Raw genomic sequence first — 18,413 nt, 5'->3', positions numbered from 1 at the left:
GCATCTTCTCACTGTTCTGATATTTTTGTCAGTTAATTACATAAACTAATGACACACCTTCTAAAAAGAACTTCTTGCATCCTTGAAGTTTTTTTACTAAATCACACCACCTTTGGTCTTTCATCAAAAAGGGCAGACAGAACACACAATCCCCTTTCCTCATAAAGCCTACTATTCTGCATACAGTTCTAAGTGGAATAATTTGAAAAGTGCCAATCTTCTCAATCTTACTTTATATGGTAGGTTTTCCAAAGTCTATTTATCATTGCTGCCAATCTCTGACTTCAGTTTCTACACTCTTTCTCAACTGCAAATGGCTGCACATAAACAGAGACCTTCATGTCTTTTCTGACAACTAATTCATATGGTTGGGTCAGGAAAAAGGTCATTTCAGGCCTAGCTTATCTATCAAGTCATCAACACAGATGAATAAGTTACTCTGATGTCGCAACAGCGTATATGTATTTTATTTTATTCCCTTTGCTGACAAAGTAGATTCTAATATGTGTCAACACTGAATTTCACACAACACAAACTTATTCAGAATCTTCTGTAATTTCCACTTAGCAAAGTAACCTGCCACCCACAAGCATATCAACATTAACTTTTCATCCAGCACAGTATCACAGTACTCTATCAATAGATAGTAATTTAACTATTGCCTTTTGCACTCCTTTTTAAACACAGCTTTTATAATAAAATGTTAATCTATAGTTTTAATCTACTCTAGCCACCATGTAATAAAAACAGCCCACAAACTGTACACAAAGAACTACCTGCCACAGCAATGCTTGAATATGGCTTACATGGGATATTAAGGATATACAACAACAATCACCTATGTGATTTACCTAAGTCTTTGAAAACAACTGACAATCAGCTCAGCCATTTCCTCCTTTCCCTTATCTTTTAATAGTAGCAGAAATTAGGAGTAATAATGTTACAGATTGCTTCTGACATCATTTAAATGTTGCCCCTTTTCAGGTGGATTCAGTGGCCTAAGGACCATCAGACTTTCATCCGTCACAAATTGGTTCTAGAGTCCTGAGGGCAGTACTGTGTATCCTCCCAAGAGATGGGGAACATAATCAGATTGTTCAAAGAATGGAGACTCATTTGTGAATAGCTGGTCTGTATATCCTCTTACTATATATTTCAAAGCTAGGTATTAGCATGTGAATTACTAGACAAGAATTATTAAAGGAAAAAGGACTCCACAACACTTACAAGGCAGAGGAAAGAAAGTAGTGATAGGAAAATGATAGCACAGGAATCACTCAAGACAATGAAAAATAGCCAGCTACAGCAACCTTCTCCTTCCACAGTGTTTCTCTGCGTTGGTAAGTTTGACCACGTGAACTAAGAAAATCTCGGTCTTTTCCATTTTTATAATAAGCAAATGAAATAACAAAAACACCCACAGTCTTAAAATATGCTTATAAATTTAAATTGTAAATTCACTCAAAAATTCAGTGGAAAGCTGGCAAAAGCCAATCATGTCATCATATTTAATACCTGTATTTACAGAGAACTTTGTGCACTGTGCAATCTGTCAGAAATAAGAACATGACCTTGACTGTTCCTTTTGGCCTCTTATTTGTGTAAATTGCATTAGCACTTGCAGCTGAAATCCAATGAAGAATTCAGATTAAAACAGTCTTGCTTCCCCATCCCCCCAAAAAAGAGAGCAAATAAGAAGAAAATACACCCCCCAAACTATAGCTTTTGGTCTCTTGAGATTGTATTTTATTAAAATAAAAAAATTGTAAACTTAAGCAATATATGCACAAGAATTCAATCTGGTTTGTTGCCAGTTGACACTATTAAAAAAAGTCCAAAACCAAATCTAACCCATAACTATGCCCCTGTGGGAAATATTTCTTCCTCTGGACCTTACTTCCAGACCAGCAATCTTGCCCTGTTTCCTCAGGAAAAAAATATCCACACAGTCTCCTCCAAGGACCAAGAAATCATTTAGAACAACTTCTTCTAAATAGCATCACTAACAAATTGGTATTTGCATAAGCCTGTATACCTTTAGCTCCCTAAAGATCTTTCACCAAAGAACAAAAGGCTGGACAAGAAGCCAGCCCAAGCACCAAACACCAGCTCTCCATACTGCTCACCACTCATCTTGCCCTTGGACCTGAATTAAGTCTCACTACAACAGAGCTGCTCCAGACTGAGGTCAGCTTAGCAACATGTCCAGGTCCAGACCTGTGGACACAGTGGTACAGAAGTAGCCACTAAGGACTGACTTCTTCTGGAGGCAGACCTACACTTCTCCATCTACCAACCTACACTTCTCCATCTACCTTATCTGCGCTGCGCCTTCTGACAAGCTGCCTCTTTCCTCCATCTCAAAAATTGCTCCAGTTGGATCATAGCTTCCTTGAGGGTAACTGAGGCTCTCTTCTCTTTTCAGAAATGTTCAGTCTGACCCAAAAGACAACAGTCAGGACTAAATATATAGGCAGCTGTTCTCTCATCCTTTTATGATGGCAGCATTTTCCAACAAGTTACATTAAGCATACAAAGATGGAAAAAAATTACATATTTTTACATTCTGAGAAGACTTTAGTAGGCATTTTATGAACCGGAAGAGCAAAACAAAATAAATATTTTGTTGTGAAGGGCATCTGCCTGTGTTCTCATTAGACTACTGTTAACAGTGTAGTCCTTTTGCTTGCCATGCTTAGACTGTGGAAGAAATACCACTGCAGCATTACTAAGCCAAAACTCCTTGTTGTATAAATCTTCCAGTATTGTTCCTAAGCAGGGAAAAGGACATACAAAATTCTCATGTGGTTTTGACACTAATTGCACATACTTCCAAAGTTGGGTTTTTTTTTCTCAAGAGACAAACACTGAGAAGTGTAGATTCAGGCCTAGATAATTTACACCTAGCAAATTAGTTACAGCTAACAAATCATGCAATGAAATGAAAAAGCTATTTAAAAAGTGAGCTTGACACCAAATAGAACAATGCAGACTCTTTAGAAGAAGATTCAAATGACTAGATGCAAAGGTATATGTTGTACTTCAACTGGGACACTCCTGATTGTCAAAAAGTTTTACCTGCCTTCATTTCTCTTTTCCCATAAATGGTAATTTCTACTCCTTTATGCTCTATTATGATCTTCTTTCATCCTATCTCTACCCAAATCTCACCCCTCCAGTGTCTTCATATCAAATTATCAATTTTCCTTAAATTAGAAATTACATTTATTTTTGCAATATTTGCTTTTCTTTTTCTCTCTCTCTCTTCAGGATTTTACTTCTCCTGTTTTTACAGTAATACTAAACTCTTGAGAATGTTCAGCATGTACAGCAGCACACTGCAAAGTACTGCAAGGTTTAATTGTGATTAGTCATTACTGACAGAAACCAATTTTCTATTCTTTCTGCAAGTGAAGAAATAGTATATTGACTTTTAATTTGTTATAGGATAATTTCCTATTTGCATGGTATGGATTAATTTCAAGATGACTTCCATAATATGACTTTCAGGCATGATTGCTAAATGGCACTGCAACAGGCCAGAACTGAAATAACATATCATAAAAACCACCCCTACTTAAACTGAGTCAAACATTGTGCTGGAGTATGTGACTCCACAAGTATTTCTAGTAGGGGAAGTAGGAGCTTTATATTTACAGTATACGTTAAAGCTATTATTCTTGACAGGTGACGCAAGCCTACATGTGACTCCACACTCCTTGCACAAACTCTTGCAGACATTAAGCTGTAAAATATACACTCATCAAAACGTCTTGCCCAAATAAACTGCAGCTATTACTGCTTTCAAAAGTTTCAAAAACAGTTTCAAAAATGAAACCTTAGAATTTAGGGGGGGGAATAAGTGGGTCTGATATTTATTAAAAATAGGCCAGTACTTTTAGGAGTCTCCTACTGACACTGGGCATGACAAGAAATATTACCTAGTTTCAGTACATGTTCTAAACTTTTCATCCACAAGTAATTTTCTTTTTTGAGATGTATCTCTTTAAGGAGAGCATCAGAATCCCAAGTGCTGCAGAATAATTAAAATACAGATTTCAGGTCTGCTTTGCTAAAGCTAAGAAGCTTATGTGATCACGAGGTCTGCGAACATCTCTCTCTTCCCCTCCCAATAGTTTTCAACCACTTGGCAGATATTACTGATTTTTGACAGGATAGCAACCTCAAAGGTAGTTAAATTGCTACATGCTTCACAGAAACAGATGGCCAAGTGAAGAACATATTTCTGACAAACAGCTCCAATAAAATGCCCTGAATGAAATAAAAGCTGGAGTGTGGTTCACATCACATTACACACTAGCAGAGCCTCCATGGAGAGAAACCTTACCACTCCTTCAACATAATAAAACCATTGATCATAACCATCAGATGAACCATAAGATAAAAATTCAGAAGAAACTAAGCTTTACGAACTCCAGATTTCACAAAAGGACACACTTTCTGTTAATGGTGACCACAGTTAATCAGGAGACATAAGAAATAGGCAAATATAATATGAGAGATTCAGATGATGTTATTTTATTTTTAATTTTAAATCTTCCAATAAAGATTGCCTAATGAAAATGCTAATAGCCAAAAACCCTCTCTCAGACCATGTATTGCTACAAATATCCCAAAAAAGCAATGCATACAACTTTTTATGTATATAAAATGTAGAATTTTAAGGTACTGAAAATGTTCATTTAATATAACAAAGTTGAAAGTGCATCTATAAACTAACCAGATCCATTAAGTATTTTCTGAACAATTCTGAGCATACAGCTTTCCTTCTAACTCATTTCAGAGCTCATCAGATTGTGAGGGAATAAAAAAAAAAGTGAGATTGATGAATTCTGTGAAGTCTTTTAAAATTACTTATTAAACAACAGCGTATGGAATTACCCACCTAAAAACAGTCTACGCAGCTATATTACAATTAAAACCAATAACGTTACATACAAAAATGACTTGTCTGTCATTTCACCCTCAGTGCCAACACTAACTGCAGCATCATTTGGGGCATTTCATCACATATTGAGAGGCTGAAGTCATACCCTTGCCCAGCAATACTAAGGTTGTCAGTCTCAACAAGTAATCCTGTTTCTACTGTAGGAGAAAATTAGTTTGCTTTCTGAAAGTATCAGTTTTTATTTTCTTTATCCTAAGTACAGAAGTACACAGCACTTTTTCCAAAGAACAATAGCACCTATTAAAAATATTTTTGCTTTTGCATGGAATTAGATTCTTAGTAAAGACATCTGAAGGAAAATATTAAACAATAAAAAGGATGTAGTAGCTGATTTCATCAACTGAAAAAAAACCAAAACCACTGAGCTGATTTTCATACAGTTTGTCAGGTACACATACAAAGATCACAGTGAAAGTCCTGCAGTTAATGAATGTAGGTGTTCTGTCTCCAAATAAAGCCTTTCACAAGTTGAGACAAAGATTCTTTTTCAGGGATCTATTATGCACAGAGTCTATCTTTGAAAACTGATTTCTATCTAAATAAAAATACACCTATTATTTAATTTAGAAGACAGCAATATCCTATAGCACTGATGAATGTCTTAAACTCCCCTGCATACACAGCATCCAGAAAAGTTCTAATCCTACTGCAGAGAGGTGCTCCAGCTTGGAAACCCATGCTAGATTCATATGCCCTGTCATGGTCTGATACAAAGGTTTTGCAATTGCTGCCCCAAGAAAACCACGTACTATGATGCAAAGAATAAAGTAAATCCACATCCTAACAATCACTCATTTACAATGATGACTGACACTTGTATTTAAACTCCTTTCAAAGCATTCCAATTATCTGCACTCTTACGCAACTGAAAGAAAACAAAAAGCTAGCTAGCATGGGCTAATATTTTATACATATTAGTAACACTATTTGTAATATCATATGCTTTGTTCCAGCTTATTAAAAAATATGAGGTATTTATGAGAATCTTTTTTCTTAAGTACAAATTTCCAAGAACTGAGTCTTAAGTATGAGAGTAAACACCTACTATGTTTTCATCTCTGCTTTTAGACATTTGCCTAAAACATCTAAGGAGATTTCTTCGTTGATATAGATAACATAACAAAAAGACAAGGAAAGCTATGATTTTTACCAAGGCTATATTGGGAAAGCAACTTCAATTACCAGGGACAGTAATCCAGGTTTTAAATTTAGTTCTCACCTCCTGTGACTGTAGTCACCAGAAATTCTCCCATCGTTTCTCCAGCCTCACACTGCCATCTATAGCAGTCTTGTGCTTGCAGCAGTGATGCAAGCAGTGATGAGAACAGAATGTGAGGTTGTGTTGCAAATACAAAGCATTTTGTGAAAAATGGGTTTGGATCATACATTGGTACAAATATTAGCAACCAATCATTTAAACTGGTGTAGTTGTCATGGGATTAACACAGCAGCCTACTGACTTCTAGTCTAAGAGAGGTAACCCTCGAGCAGGAGCAATAGCACTCCTTTCAGGGCCAGTCTGGCATATAAATGTAAACCACAGATTTCTTTATAGAAAAAAAAATGTAAAGCCATCCACCCCACATCAAAGCTGAAAGAACACTGATTTGGAACAGCACTATTTGCAATTTCAATCAGTGTTAAAACTCTGAAGTTCTCAAACATAGTGTGGAGCCTGCCAGGAGCTCATGGTAGGTACTGAAGAATGTCACCATTTCAAAACCCTCCAAGGGCCTGCATGTGAAACCTATAAAGTGCAGAAAAAATTCATAAGCAATAATATAATGAAAATTATGCTTAGACTCTGAGATATTCACTGAATAATACTGACTGGTGCCATGCCATCACACAATGACAAGTTCATAAATAAGCACGTAACTTATTCTTACCAGAAGCCATCAATATGAAGAATCTAACAGTATTCACGTTCAGACTCTTATAACAAATGGAGATGATAAGCATCCTACATTCAAGATGATCCTGGGATTGAACAATGTTCAGAAACAGCCTGTACTATAACAGTGTTATTTTTTCCCCCACTTTAAAGTCAAGCCCATACCCCAGGAGACTCAAGTAAGTATGTATCAGGCTAGAGAGTCATTTCAGATGTCTTTGTTTTTTCGTTAATGCTGTTTATACATAAAAGTGTACACATATATATATATGTAATATATACATACTTTAATACTCACTAAGACAGATGTCAGAATACAAAACTTCACAAGTTTTCCAAGTCCAAAATAAAAGACCTAACTAGCAAGTACAGGCATGTTCTCTGTCAATTTCACAGAAGCTGTGAGATACACACCCCAGACCATCCTACAAACTGGTGATAATGGAAGTCTCTGAGAAGCAGTCTCTGTTCCAGACCTTGCTCCAACACAAACATAAAAGGAATCTGCAACTGGGCAGGTTTCACATCCAGATGAATGTTGTCACCACTACAGTTCAAACTATAAACACGTGGGCAGAAGCACCTCTTTTTCCTGAAGGTCACATTAGCCCTAATCACAGAACCTGGTGAAACATATTAAGTGAATTTGGCCTGAATCTGTAATCAGTCTGGCAACAATCAAGCAAACAAGACACCTGCATAAACTAGGTGCCCCCCCAAATTAGCCACAGATCTAAACTGGTTACTTGTATCGGCAACAGGTATGTCCAAAATTATCATAATTATGCGTAATAACATCTGAAGAGGCTATTAAATATTATGCAGATTTTAAGCCAATTCCAAACTACAAAGCACCACATTCACCTTGAACATGGGATGCAAATTATCTCACATTTGTTCTTACAGTTCCCTCTGAAGCATCTTTTATTAGTCATTGTCACAGACCCCAGGTTTAATTTAGCACAGCTATTCCAACATTCAGTCCTCTGGGCCATAAAACCGAAAGCGTGTGAGCTACATTATGAAATTCTGTCCTATAACAATAAAGTTCAAGCTAGTGACAGCCTTTCTGTATGCACTACAGTAAGCAAACCATTCATGAGTCTAACAAGTGCATTCCCCTTTTTTTGTCCAAATTCAAACTCAAATTTATTATACGAATCACTGCTACCAGTATCTGCTTGCAGACATATAATTACCTCCTCTTCCGAGTTTATCTTAACAGTCCAAGATGAACTGTTTTTCAAACTATACAAATCACTCTCAAATACTGTCAAGTCCAATAAAAGCCTTTATACCCCCCCAATAAAGGTTTATTTTATGGAAGTATAATGTGTCATTAATTCATTTGTTTTACCATATGACATGCTAACAGGAAATTAATACAGACTGGGAAAAACATAAATGGACTAAACAGTTCCCTTTTGAAACAGAAAATATAAAGTCCTAAAATGTTTGTAGCGGTAAAATTTAAAATCTCAAATACGTTCAATGAGTTCAATGAGCTTGTAGAAGAGATTTATAAATGCCAAGAATATCTAAAACTCACACAGGCACTACAGGACTTAATAAAATAATATAAAACAGCACCATAAAAAAAATCCAACCCCCTAAAAAATGCCAAACATACTATTGCTTTCTTCCTGAATGGAAGCCCACTACAGTTAATAAAACCCAATGAGCGTAAGTACATCAGGTGTTCCCATCATTATAAAATGGCAGCTGTTATCTGAAAAAGCTAGTTAAATTATTTATCAAACAATTCTAAATATCATCAAATTCAGTGCAGTCATTCAAAAGGCTTCTAATAAATTATTTGATATGACTCTAATGGAAAACATCAGTTATTCAGAAGCATTAGCTATTAAGCAGCATCATACTAATGTTCTGAAATTTTACCCAGACACATCCAGAAGTGACATACTATGAATCACACTACAAATATATTCCCCTGCTTTTGAGATATTATCAGCAACATCCAAGAATTTATGCAAATTAAAAAAAAAAAACCAAATAATTTTGACAGTCACATGTCATGGTGGATAACATGCAAATTTTTATTCTGCATAGCCCAAAATTTGCCTGCTGGACAAAAAAAAAAAAAAAAAAAAAGTTGCCCACATAATTTCCCACATCAACAGCATCCTAAATATAAACTGATGCTTCTCCAGACCATTAAACAATACCTACGTAGTACAAAGGCAACTTCTCAGTAATAACAGGTTGCACTGTATTGTTCAAGGCATATCCCTTCTCGAGGAAAATCTATTTCAAGGCTAAAGCCATAAAGCTTTCCTTCTACTAAAATGAGTAGACACACTGTCATTCCAAGAGCCTATATGACACTGTTGATGGTGAAAGGATTCTAGCAAAAGTTGGGAGCAAACTGTCTCAAATTCAGAGATGGGTAAATTATCTGAGACGTTTTTGTGATTTCAGAAAAACACCAACAAATAGTTTCCATAAGGTGTTTATGCATTTTAAATTAATATGCTAACGTGCTATTAGCCACATTCAAATAAAAAGGAAATGTTAAGCAAATGCTTAGGAAGAATAAATTTCCAATTTATGAGAATAAAATCTAGCAATTATACTTACAACGATGCCATTAAACAATCAGTTCTTTGGTCTAAAACACTAGAATGGTTTCTGCTAGCTTCTAGAACTACAGATGTAGATGACTATGATCACCTACGGATGGATGCAAGGTGCACAGCAGCAGGATAAGAGGAAACACAAATTGCAAAACAGGAAAATGCCAATACATTTAAAAAGAAATCACCACAAAGGTGGTCAGACACTGGCACCACCACAATCACAGAGACTATGTAATCTCCATTCTTGGAGGCACCCAAAACTCACCTGGACAAGGTCTGAGCAACATTATACAACTGGACTTGCTTTGGGTGTTGGGGCAAGACTAGATGACATCCAGAGGCCCTTTCCAATCTAAAATACTCCATGACTCAGTGCTTTTTCCTTTCCTTATTGGAGATGTACTTTTCCATTTTCATTTACACTTAATTTTACACAAGTTTCCCATATATTTGTAGCGGCTTTAAAATAAAAATCAGAATTTGTCTTTGTGAGCCATCGTGATTACACATTTAGCACAATAAGACCCATTTTTTTTATGGTAGTTCCGTCACCAGAGTCAGTTGAGATACAGTAGCTAAAACAAAAGCAAAATATTTATTTACAAAATAATAAACAGCTCTGATCCTTGTAGCTCATTATCACTCCTTCAGTCTGCATCACCCACATGTTGCAGGCGTTCCGGAGAGAAGTGACCAGGCAGAAAATTAAGAAACGGCAGATCAAAAAAGCTCGAGTGACCCTATAAAAAGTATTGCATGAATCAGGTGGGCACATACATAAGACCTCGCGTCTCACACTGAAGACACACTGCGGAGGACAACGCCATGAGTACCTTTGTTCACATGCTTAAAGGGTGACCTTAATGAAGATACAGAGTAAGCATCCTGTGTGCACCTGTGGATATGAACCGTCCCACAGCTGCCTGCACCACTGAAACACTTTTTTTTTCCTAAAAATCGGCTTAAAAAAAAAACCGAACCCCAAACCACATCACAACACGAGGCCTCCAGAACCAGTTTCTTCCCCACTCCTTAAATAAGAACCGTGCTATTTTTAAGACGCATTGTGATGGGAGGCACATCTAAAAATAAGTTCGCTGGCGCTCGGCGGGCCAGTGTCGCTCCCCACGCCCGTGCCTGGCAGGGCAGCCAGCCCGGTCCCCGGGGCCGCCCCGGGCGGGGAGGGGGCCGGGGCGGCAGGTGGGGCGGCGGCTTTGTCTGCGATCGGGCGCTGAGCGGCGGCGGCGGCGTCAGGGTGTGCGGCCGCCGGCTGGCGACCGGGCTCCGCCAGGAGGCGAAGAGGGGGGTGCGGCGGAGGGGCAGGGGGAGCCCCCACCTCACCAGCATCCCCGAAACTTCGCTCCGGGCCGCCGCGGGGAAAGAGGCGCAGCCGCCACCGCGAGCCCCCGGAGCGGAGCCGGGGACCGCCCGGTGTCCCCGCCTCTCTCCTCGCCCGCCGGGGCGCGGCCGAGCACCGCCTCCCCCCTCCGGCCGCCCGCCATCCGCCGGGGACACGCCGAGCTCAGCCTCCCGCTCCCCTCCCCGCGCCGCCGCCCGCTCCCTCACTCCCTCGCTCACTCACCCGCGCCCGGCGAGCGCAGCCACCAGCGCCTCCTTCTCTCGCACCCTCCCTCCTGTCAAGTTGAGCCCGGCCTCCCTCCCTCCCTCCGGCCCCTCCTTCGCCACCGGGAGCCGCCGCCACCGGCCGGGCCCTCCCCCAGTGCAGCCGGGCACCGCCCCGCTCTCACCTGGGTCCTGCCGCTGCCGCCGGGGGAGCGGGGGGAGAAGGGGAAGGCGGAGGTGTCTCCGGGCAGTCCCAGCCAGCGGCGAGATCGCGCCGCCCCGCCCGGCGCTCCCTGGGCTCCTCCCCGCCGGGACGCCCCGGCAGGCGAGGGGGGCGGTGGGCCGGGCTGTGCCGGGCCGGGCGCGGGGCGGGCGCGGCGGGCGCCGCTGTGTTCTGCCCCTCGGGAACACGCGGAGCGACCTGGGCGTCGCGGCAGGAAAGCGAGGCGGCTTTCCCGGGAGAGGCGGCCGGGATCACGTCGCTCTCTGGGGAAGAGGTGGCAGGAGCCTGGCGGTGGGGCTCTGGAGCCCGGCTGGCAGCGCCCGGAGCGGCTGCAGGCCGGACGAGTTCCCTCTGTGTCACACGATCCCAGCGCCGCTCTCCGCAGCAAGTGTCCCGGGTCGGATAACCCCGCCCGGCAGGAGAGATGCTCGGTGTGCGAAACAGAAAAGAGGATATAAAACAGGGAATTTGCGGGGAAACGGCAGTGCTGGTATCACCTGACAGCAGGGAGGTCTTAAACTGAAGTCCTGGTTGAAGAGAGGGGCTAAAATGAGCCAGAAAGGGTTAAGCAAAATCCGAAAAAGGAGAAGCTGCAGTGAGTGCCCTGCGCTGTGATCGGGAGGGGCAGGAACAACCCGGTTCCGCTGCTGAGAGGCATCCCGGGGGACACCACTCCATTAGCTCCTCATTGAGGGACTGGTAAAGGACGGGGATTTAATTTGCAGTGTCAGGTAACTTGAAAGGTGACAGTATATGTGAAAGAAGTCAACGAGGAAAGACTTAAACCCGTTCATGTTGCTTTAGATCATTTGTAATAATACTGAGGAATAAAGGTAGGAATGCAGACAAGTTGTGAGTAGGTTGTTCTTATAAGAGTGAATGTGTTTGCTTGGGAAATAAAAAGTTTGTCAGCTGTAAGATACCAAGATATATACCAACTTCCACTCGGCTGTAAGCAAATAGGCTTGTAAAAGCAGGTTGGTGTCTTTTTCCTATGAGAAACACACTGTTCCTTAAGCAGCATAGCTGATGAGGCCTGGTTGCTTAGGAAGGGATATTCGTTCTCCCTGTTTACTTCCACTGAATCTTCTGCATCTCTTCCTCCTGCCAAAGTCACCTCTAGCTTTTACCAACTGTGTCTGTGCTGGGCGGACATCCATGTACAGAGCCACCAGTCAAGAGAAGTGTCATTATTCTTTCCAAATTAATAAGAGGTTCAAGTAAAACTGTAAAATTAGTGGTGACATTAGCGGAGAGACTAATTGGAGTGTCTCTTCTACTCCGAATTCTCATGAAATTTCAAAGAATCCAGTGTCTTTGAGATTTGTATCACAATTCTCTGCTTGACTTGTGAAACTGGCAAAGGCTTCAAAATTTGTGAGAGGCATTTCCTGGCAGGCAAAAGGACAGAATAACAAAATAGTCAAATGAGCCTGACATTGTTTTGGGTTGATTCCAGGCTAAAACTGGACCACGTATGACTCCTGTTAGTTTGTCGTCCACTATAAAACGTATGTTACATTGTAGTTAGACACCTGTGTGGAAACTAAATTATTGAATGAAATAAAACATATAACTCATAGCAATTAGTTTTGCATTTAAAACTCTTGAATCTCCGTAATTATGAACGGGAATTCTTTATCCAACAAGGATGTATCTAACAGGGTGTCACAGGCTGGTGAAAAAGTAGGTATTGTTGTCTATACATCATCCGTACACCATCTGTGCTGTGCATTAACTGCCAGGCAGCACAGAGCCATTAGGGGATAGTGGGGTAATAGACCTCCGCCTGCCTTTTAGCGCTCTCGGCATTCTGCAGTGCAAGCTCTTAAATGCTTGCAGTCGATGTCAGAGCATTCAGAGTGAGGAGGTAACAGTGTTTTCTGTACCATCAGCTGCTTCACTGGTTCAGCGTTCCCTAAAATCTCATCTTTGGTGTTCTGTAGGAAAAGTGTGTGACAAATACCTATACACTGAGAAGCCCCTTACTATCAGTTCACATTTTCTGTTCTTTTGCTGATTAACCAGCTTTAACAGTGTTCCTCATTGCATCCCTCTACTCTGCACAAGGTCAATTGTTTGGTCTGGAGGCATCTCATCTACACAGACTGGTATCTTGAGGATTATTTTATGAGAAAAATCAGAATCTTCACCCTAGATTTTGACCTTTATAACAATTCATTAATGAAGGTAAGTTATGATGAGCAGAAATCAAAGGGCATTCTGAGGAGATACAGGAAAAACACTGTCAGTACCTTGAGCACCTGCGATGTCTTTGCAAGCTGTGCCATCTTATAGGTTGAGACTAAGCTCTTAGAAGGCATCTTGAAATTTTGTAGGGGTGTAACATTGCATGAGAACCCCAATTAAATCTCTACATACAACTTTCAAAAGCTACTGGGAACCAAGAATTTAAAGGTTGTATACACAATATTCATCTCCTAGAGGGCAAGAAATTAAATCTTGTCTGATTCCCTAGAGTACACTAACCAATGCAGCTGAGCCACTATGAGACTGATGGGGAGTGTGCATGCTGGGACAAAATTTCTACCATTCAAGGGAAAAAAAGGAACAGAGTGAAAATTGTGACTTAAAAAGGACTGGGAGAGCCCCTTTGTCTTCAGGGTAGCTAGATTTTGTAATTATATTTAATTAGGATAGTTCTTAAAGCCACAGGTTAGACAAAATGTGGTTTTCTAATGTTCGTAGAAATCAGTTTTGAGAACCGATGGCTTCCTATAGAAGGCAATTCTAACTCACTGTCCTTTTGGGTGTAGAAGGAGGGGGCTATGACAACACAGTGCTTTATTTATTTATCTATTACTCTTTGAAATACTTGATTTTATTAAAAAAGGCTGAAACTCATGATATCCTATGTCCCTGTGTCCCATATCTGACAAATACTAGAAGCAGACAAAAATAGGGAGTTAACAGTCAAGTTGTGACGTGTTTGACAGTGACTGGAAAAGGGCCAGCATTAACTGTGTGTCAATCAAGTGCCATCCCCTACCCCCCAGTATTTTCACACCAGTAATGTTTTAAAAGATTTCAGCAGCATATCATCTGATAGGAAGAGGAAGCTGCTTTGGGAAGACATTGGAAGAGGATGGAGGCAGGCGAGCTGAGAAAAGACTGTGTGGGGGAAGAAAAGGAATAAAAATGTGCTGAAGGAGAAGCAACAAAGGAAGCTGAAGAAGAAGGTACTATGGGGGTATTCTGGAAAAAATATTGGTTTGCTGAATGTGAGGGCCGGGATCAAAGGGTATGAGAAGGAAAGTCAAAGGAAGTTGTAAAGGAGAGAAGCTGATGTGGAGGAAATATTGAACTGGAATCTGTGCAAGAAAGGCCACTGCATGGAAGAGGAAGGAAATGGACTATATCTGAACTCTTTTGGCCTTATTTTCTATAATTTATATAATAACAATGGTAGCTCTTCATAATAGTACATAACAATACTTAAGTCCCTTGCAAACAAATTAGAATGTCTGTGTTCCTACAAGGATACTGAATTTCCAGACCAAAATGATTACTCATGAGGTGTGCATGCTGGCTGTAGGGCTGAGAGCTGGGCTGACACTTAATGAAGTGGCCTGCACACTTGTAAAGATCATGTGATTTGTCTGGAAGCTCTCTAAAGCTCAGAATATTTTAGAGTAGGAAGCTGGATTTTTTTACCATTTGATCTCTGCATCATTTGCCTTTAAAAATGCTTATTTTGATAACTTAATAGATATTTGGAAGCCACACATAACATAAATTTTGTAGCACAACTTTTAATGAGACAGAATTTTGTACACTGACAGAGTGATATGCAAGGGCAATTTGGATTCATTTGGTTTCTTCATTTCTCAGTTTCCAAGGAAACAAGGAAACAGGCTTGAAATGAATGTCTGGAAAAATCATTCAGAGTTGCAAATTATAATTTACTCATTTGATTATATTAATAACAAATAGTTTTCTTTGTTTGGGCCTTTTCACACACCTGAGAACAGAATATTGTCACAGTGTCTTTTGGAAGAGAGGGCAATGCTCTGAACAGCTAACATGACTTTCTTTACCCAACTTCTCTGCTTCTTCTCATTTCTTCAGTTAATGACCTATCAACAATGAAGGACAAGGGAATCTTTCAGAAAATTTCAAACTTATCAAATTTGAATTATTTGATATAATGACAAGGAAAAGGCATTAAACACTTTTCTGCTTGACACTTCCCTGCCTTTTTGAAGTGTACAGAGAACAAGTGCTCTTCAGCTATTGCATTACACTTTGGTCAACTCTATTTGCTCAGTTATGACAAGTTCTGTTAAATATGTGATTTTGCAAATTCCTTTTCCTACGTTAACAGACATTACAGTAGAAGAGAGATAAAAGAGGAAGTTGTTAGTGCTAAGAGCTGACACTTCCTTTGTCTCCTGATATTGAGAACTACTTTTAAATGAAGTGTAAATAGCTACAATTACATTGTTTTATACTAAGCAGAGCTTGTCCATTTTTTTAATTTAGATTCAAGAAAATCCTGTTTCTGTTCACTGAAGGCCAGGATCACAGGAATACATAGAAACTACATTCTTAAATTCAGTCTTAGTTGTTTCCATTATCTGGAACTGATCTTATCTTTTAAAAATTTGTATTTCTTTGCAGAGTCTTTGATCCAGAAGTGTCTTATTCCAACAGTGAGATTTCAGGCAGGACTCTAGCAACTACTAACTCATGATAGTTGTGAACTGAGCTCTGCCGGTTTCTGTTAGTTCGGGTAAGGGTGGACAGACTGGAGATGATGGTGGAGCTACTTTGACATCTGTCAGAAGTGAGGAGGGGAGTATGCTCAATGACTTCAAAACGCCAGCTGCAAAACGTGCCACATGGAGATTCATCCTTGGGGAATAATGGAGGAAATGCATTTTGAAATTTAATCTTTTCGTGGAGGAGGCACTGTCTTGAGGTACTTGCATTCACCATCCTTCAGATGCCTACACACCCTTCAGATGCCTTCCTCAAACTGCTTACTGTGCACTTGCATCTAATTATACTGATTTTTCTGGCAGGGGAACCAAAAGGTAGAAATCGGTTGTCAAAGTCTGAATAGATAAGACTGTAATTGCTTGTCTCCTCTAAGGGACTCAAGCATTCAGTGCAGTTCTCTGTGGCTGCTTGCCTTTCTTTGTCATTTTCACTAGTGCAAAGGGGGTGCAAAACTGTGATGATTTATGATACTTTGCACAAGTGACTTCTCTAATAGCATAATTTGAATAATTTGTGAATAGGGTCATAGCTGATTGGGAAGTAACAGGACCTACAATACTAGACCAAGCACTGAAATTATTTTCCCTACATTAGAATACTTGACAGATCCTAAGGAAGAAGATGTTACTCACTAAATATATACTACACCAGCTTCATCTGTATGCTGCTTCCCTGATCTGCACTGGTGAATGACATAGCTGTGCCTTGAACGAGACATATGGGAATCTAACTTTAGTCTGCTTGACTGGATTTGTGTGTAGCAGCATGACCAATATAATGACACACAAATGCAGCATGTTTTCACCTATTAAGATTTTTGTGACAACGGAGATCTTAATTTTAGAAGTAAGACTTCTCATGCTCACCTGTCAAGAGTGGTAATAAGCCTAGAATGTGCTAACACATGGGCTCTTTGAAACTCATAGAAACAAAGGCTGTCTCTGACTGTTACTATGTCTCATATCAAATGTTCTGCTGTCTCAGTAGTGCAAGGGCTGGCTGGATATTACTGCATAATGGGTCAAATAGCAAATAAGAGACCTTTTCACTTACATTTCACAGCATTTACTGCTTGTTTTTCATAGGTGTTATATCTGTGGAAACAAAACTTTTCCAAAATGGGAGGTGAGACCTTCTTAATGAATTAGAGACCTGAATAAAAAATACAGGACTGAGGTGACATGATGAGGTATGAGCTACTTGAGGAAGAGAGCCTGAGAAGGTAACTGTTTGTATGTGTGTGCTGCTCAGGTGAAACTAGTTGCCTTTGCTGTCTGAAACATCATCACATCTCTGGAAACTCTAGAAAGAAAATAGGATATAATTAAACCCTGCTTTCATGTCTGTACTTAGAATCCAGGTGACTTAAGCAACTGGCCCTTTACTTACTTCTTTTTTTTTTTTTTTTTTTACTTTATTAAGAATGATGAAACTGTTTTGCCAATGTACTAAATAGTGAAGGAATAAACAGGAGAGGCTTTTCACCTGAGGGCAAAACACTTATCCCAATAGATCAGTTGGACAAATAGGTGGAAGCTGGAAAAGTAGCATAAGGTAGACAGGCTTCACCCCTAGACCCTGATGTCTTTGAAATATGTTGGTTGCATATATCACGGGCCTGTGCATGTACACAGCCGTGTGTATTTTCAGCCTTTTTCTCTAACTGGTGGTGGTGAGCTGTAACACAAAGCACTAGATTAACAGATTCTGCTTTGCCCTTTGTAGTCCTCTGGGCTGGAAGGAAGGTGAAGGTCAAATACGTTCTGCTTCAGGAGAATATTAGAATATAGAATAATTCTATATTAGAATATAGAAGGTCTAATATGCTCTGCTTTTGTTTCTCATTTATCTGGGTGAAAATCAATTCTACGACCCCTTGGATCCTACTGCTTTCTGTTCCTCTACATCTCTTTGGTGTAAAAGATTTACTTCTTTATACAGCACCTTTCGGTATAAAAAAGATAGCAGTGAATTTCACCTTTGCCGAGTGTGAGCTAGTGATTATAACTGCAAGGATGAAGCAGTACAATCAACAGGCAGTTTTCTAACCTTTAAGACCAGGTAAGGATGGACAGGAGTGTACATACTTCCTTGGATATTGTCACAAATTCCTATTTCTTCCTCAGACTGAAACGTGCAGTATAATTTTCTAGGCTGTCTTTCTGATGTCACTTAATTCTACACCTGAAGTCACCAAATGATGCACAGGGCTGTAATAATCTCATCTTCCCTGTTGCTTATGCTCATTTCACATAAATGCTCTGTGTGTCATCATCCTAAATTAAAACTGGTTATTATCAAAGGCTCTGTTTTCTTATGCAATGCAATCTTTGTAATAGTAGTCACAGTTTTTAGGGCTATTGACAGAAAATATAAATCTAAAACTCACGAGTGTGCTTAGACAGACTAGAGGGTTGAGTTTTT

The 18,413-nt window shown here is 40.0% G+C and overlaps 1 protein-coding gene across 3 annotated transcripts in view; it reads right to left on the bottom strand.

Moving 5' to 3' along the window:
• The window catches only part of FRY (FRY microtubule binding protein), a 234,590-nt gene extending 223,262 nt beyond the window's left edge, over nt 1–11,328 (bottom strand). For 2 of the 3 annotated variants that reach the window (XM_050333590.1, XM_050333592.1), the window contains exon 1: nt 11,043–11,081. The gene's annotated coding sequence lies outside the window, so the exon portion shown is untranslated. Of the gene's footprint in view, nt 1–11,042; nt 11,082–11,208 lie in introns of those variants that run through there. The other variant, XM_050333591.1, reaches the window with a different exon arrangement.
• Nucleotides 11,329–18,413: the final 7,085 nt, after the last annotated feature.

This window comes from Myiozetetes cayanensis, unplaced genomic scaffold (assembly GCF_022539395.1).
Source record: "Myiozetetes cayanensis isolate MyiCay16 unplaced genomic scaffold, myiCay2020 scf5-8, whole genome shotgun sequence".
In the NCBI taxonomy this organism is placed as follows: domain Eukaryota; kingdom Metazoa; phylum Chordata; class Aves; order Passeriformes; family Tyrannidae; genus Myiozetetes; species Myiozetetes cayanensis.
The sequence above is the reverse complement of the archived record's forward strand: the minus strand, read 5'-3'. Positions and strand labels throughout refer to the sequence as shown.